Source organism: Vicia villosa, unplaced genomic scaffold, assembly GCF_029867415.1.
Source record: "Vicia villosa cultivar HV-30 ecotype Madison, WI unplaced genomic scaffold, Vvil1.0 ctg.003781F_1_1, whole genome shotgun sequence".
In the NCBI taxonomy this organism is placed as follows: Eukaryota; Viridiplantae; Streptophyta; class Magnoliopsida; order Fabales; family Fabaceae; genus Vicia; species Vicia villosa.
Genome location: NW_026706298.1, coordinates 95,851 through 99,207, shown reverse-complemented (window position 1 = coordinate 99,207; position 3,357 = coordinate 95,851). Strand labels below are relative to the sequence as shown.

The following is a 3,357-nucleotide window of genomic DNA, read 5'->3' as shown; positions in this document are numbered from 1 at the left end:
TATTACTTCATTATTATTGTGTCTTTTTTATTTTTTATTTATATTTTCTTCTATTTCTAATTTTATAAATTTTTAGTTATATTTATTGTGTAGGTAAAATTTTTGAAGCATCATAAATATTTTTATAAAGATGTTTACAAAAGAGATGAGTTCTAAAAAATGATAGATTAAGAATATTCACATACTTTGTTATTTTAATTTTTCTTACTTTATTTTTATTATTTAATATTATAATATTTTAGTTTTAATCATTAGTACATACTGAGCCATTAGAAAATAATTTTTATAAAATCATTTATGTTTTAATTTGTCTTCGTTTGATCTAGATGTAAAATCTAACTTAAATTATCATGTTTGTTGCTAAGTAAGGGACTCTAATAGTACAATAACAAGTATTAATACAATAACATGTAGAGTGTTACTTAATTTCTATAATCTCCCGCCACCTCATCTCACTAATTCCATCATCCAATGATATGTGACAATGGTTATAATCATGTTTATTTATAAACAAATTATTTTTTTTTTTAAATTATGTTGATAATAAATATTATTTTTTATAAGATGTAATTTGTTAAGTTGTTGTTATTACATACTTGATATCTTCTTCTATTTTTAAATTTTATTGTGATTACTTTTGTTTTTTTCTCCTATTGTTTTTTCTATTTTAATTTTATTGTTGTGTACTAAATTTTGATTATGTTTATTTTGTAAGTATATATTTTGAAGTATTTTAAAACTATTATTTTACTAATAATATTATTGAAAAAGATAGATTGCAAAAGATGTGTTGCAATTTTCACATTCCTTAATATGTTTATTAATTTTAATTTTTTTATTATATTCCAAATATTACATGAAATTATAATAATCATAAATAATTATTTTATAAAATTTATCCGTGCATCGCACGGGTGTACGTCTAGTTAATTGTTTAATTGAGTTAGTTCTGAAATAATAATAATAATAATAATAATAATAATAATAATAATAATAATAATATTTTATACTAAAATTAGTACAAAAATTAGAATGATAAATAAAACAAGAAAGGGATATAAATCTGCAACAACAAATTCAATATAACGTGATACTCTCGCTCCTATGCCAATTACCTTTTCCAACAAATTCAATTTAATTTGATACCCTCTCCTTTGCCAATTACTACCTTTTTTGATTTTGAGTACACCACTTAAATTTACAATTACACAATTTAATGCATTCATTATAATCTATAATATAAGAAAGTTAACTGATCTGGAAAATACTGATTTGCCCCCATGCTCCCATATTGTTCCACGTGGACAACTTGCTTGCTATGCTTTACATGTTCTGCTATCACGTTTGAGCTGAACAAAGCTAAATACAAGCTTTTCCAAATTTTTTATTTTGTATCTTTCTTGGATACACAGATATAATCTTTTCCCTACTTTTAGTCAAGTCTTATCATTCTCTTACCATACTCTCTTTGCTATCTCTCTACTATCTTTGCTATCTCTAACCCATCTTCCGTTTTGAAAACTAAGCCATCTTCCACCGTCTTTCATCTTCAACCTCTGCATCTTCCGTCTTCAACCTTTCCATCTTCTTTGGAAACGGCAATTTTTTCTTTAAATTTTGCTATATCCTGAAAATATTATTAAACTTTTCAGGTTTGGTATTGTTGTTTCATCTACCATTGCTTCATCATTCAAGATGTTAAAGACAACAGTATAGCATATTCCTCTCCCTCTTAATGTTCTTTCTTCTTCCTCTTAATGACAATATAGGTTTTTACGGATACTCATTAAAATTTGGGGAAAATCGGCGGCGCCGGTGGTGCGCAAAGGGGAGCGGAGGACAAAAGGTTACTCCGGCGGCGGTGACGAATTTGTGAGGAACGAGTGGGGGTCGGGATTCGCAAATTTCCGGTATTAAGTGATGAAATTTTTTAGGCTTTTATTTCTATAATATTGTTAGTTTACTTTTGGTTTTGTTGTTTGATTTTTTTAGATTCTACTTTCTTTTCAGGAGGTAGAAGATAAGTGAATTTAGGTTCATGGCTAAACAAAGCTAAATATCTGGGTATTGACACAGGTAAAGATGGAAACTGCAATCAATATTGGGTATGCTTACTGTAATTCAATCTTGCTCAAATAAATTTAATATAGGAGTATTTTAGTTTATTGTTGATTTATTCAAGTTTCAAGTATGCCCACCAAGTGTTTGATGAAATTATGCAGTAGATTCTCACGAAGAGTGTATGATGATGAATCATTCATCATGTTTAACGAACAAATTTGACTCTATGAATCATGGCATGATTTTTTGTTGCAGGCAGCTCTATTTTCCACGAGCTTTAAAATTTGTACATTTAAGGTATATGATGTGACAAGACTGAGAAAATTTGTTTTCTTTTTCTTTCTCAGGTTGGTGATTTTGGTTTGTCTAAAATTAAACGAAATACCTTAATTTCTGGTGGGGTGCGGGGCACTCTACCTTGGATGGCAGCGGAGCTGCTGAATGGTAGCAGCAGCAAGGTCTCAGAAAAGGTAGAATTTTGAAGTGTCTAAACTAATCACTTTATTTGCTACAAATATGTTTTGGTTTTTTGATACCGACTTTAACCAAAGCTCATTGATAATTTGAGCTAACCACTTTCTTCGTCGGGTATATGTTTATGCAGGTGGAATTGTTAACAACACACTAAGACAAACAATTATGAATTATTGTGATCTTGAATGGAGGACGCTGATGGAGCAATGTTGGGCACCAAATCTAGCACCTAGGCCATCTTTCACAAAAATAGCGAGTCGGTTGCGTATTATGTCTTCAAAAACTAGCCAGGCCAAATCACCATGCCTCAAGGCATCCAAATGATTGAAACAAATGCATGGTGGTGTAGTGTTTGTTTCTATCTTTTGCCATTATTATAAGCATGGATGCTTTCTTCTTTTAATATTGAAATTGATGGTTCATTGATTGGTCATCATCCAGGGAAGTATTTGATGAATTTTGTAAGTCAAAAGTCCATGGCTGATTGAAGTATTGTTATACACTAAACTACATTCACAAAAGTTCAGAATGATTTAGCTGTTTAATTAGTTTTTTTTAGTTCCCTCTTTCTTCTCAAACTCAAATCAGCTTAATCTTTATTTATTTTCTATTCTCTCGAGCTCTTATTAAAAAAGTAAATATAATTGGAAAAATTAGAACACTATTTTTTGGAAAAATATTAGTAAAAAATATTATTAAAAAAAATTCTGGATCGTGTGTTTTGACGTAAATAAATGTGATTTGGATTTGTAAATAATAGATATTGGTTAATATTATTATTATGGGTTAAATGAGTTTTTAAGTTTCTATAAATATCTCAAC

General features: G+C 28.8%; 1 long non-coding RNA gene across 2 annotated transcripts; it reads left to right on the top strand.

Moving 5' to 3' along the window:
• Window positions 1-1,372: 1,372 nt before the first annotated feature.
• Window positions 1,373-3,113, top strand: LOC131641497 (uncharacterized). 2 transcript variants are annotated; one of them, XR_009295558.1, is made up of 5 exons: window positions 1,373-1,652; window positions 1,770-1,910; window positions 2,011-2,076; window positions 2,409-2,531; window positions 2,666-3,113. It is a non-coding gene; the product is annotated as an uncharacterized LOC131641497 (long non-coding RNA). The 2 variants fall into 2 exon arrangements; XR_009295557.1 differs by having other exon boundaries at window positions 1,373-1,910.
• Window positions 3,114-3,357: the final 244 nt, after the last annotated feature.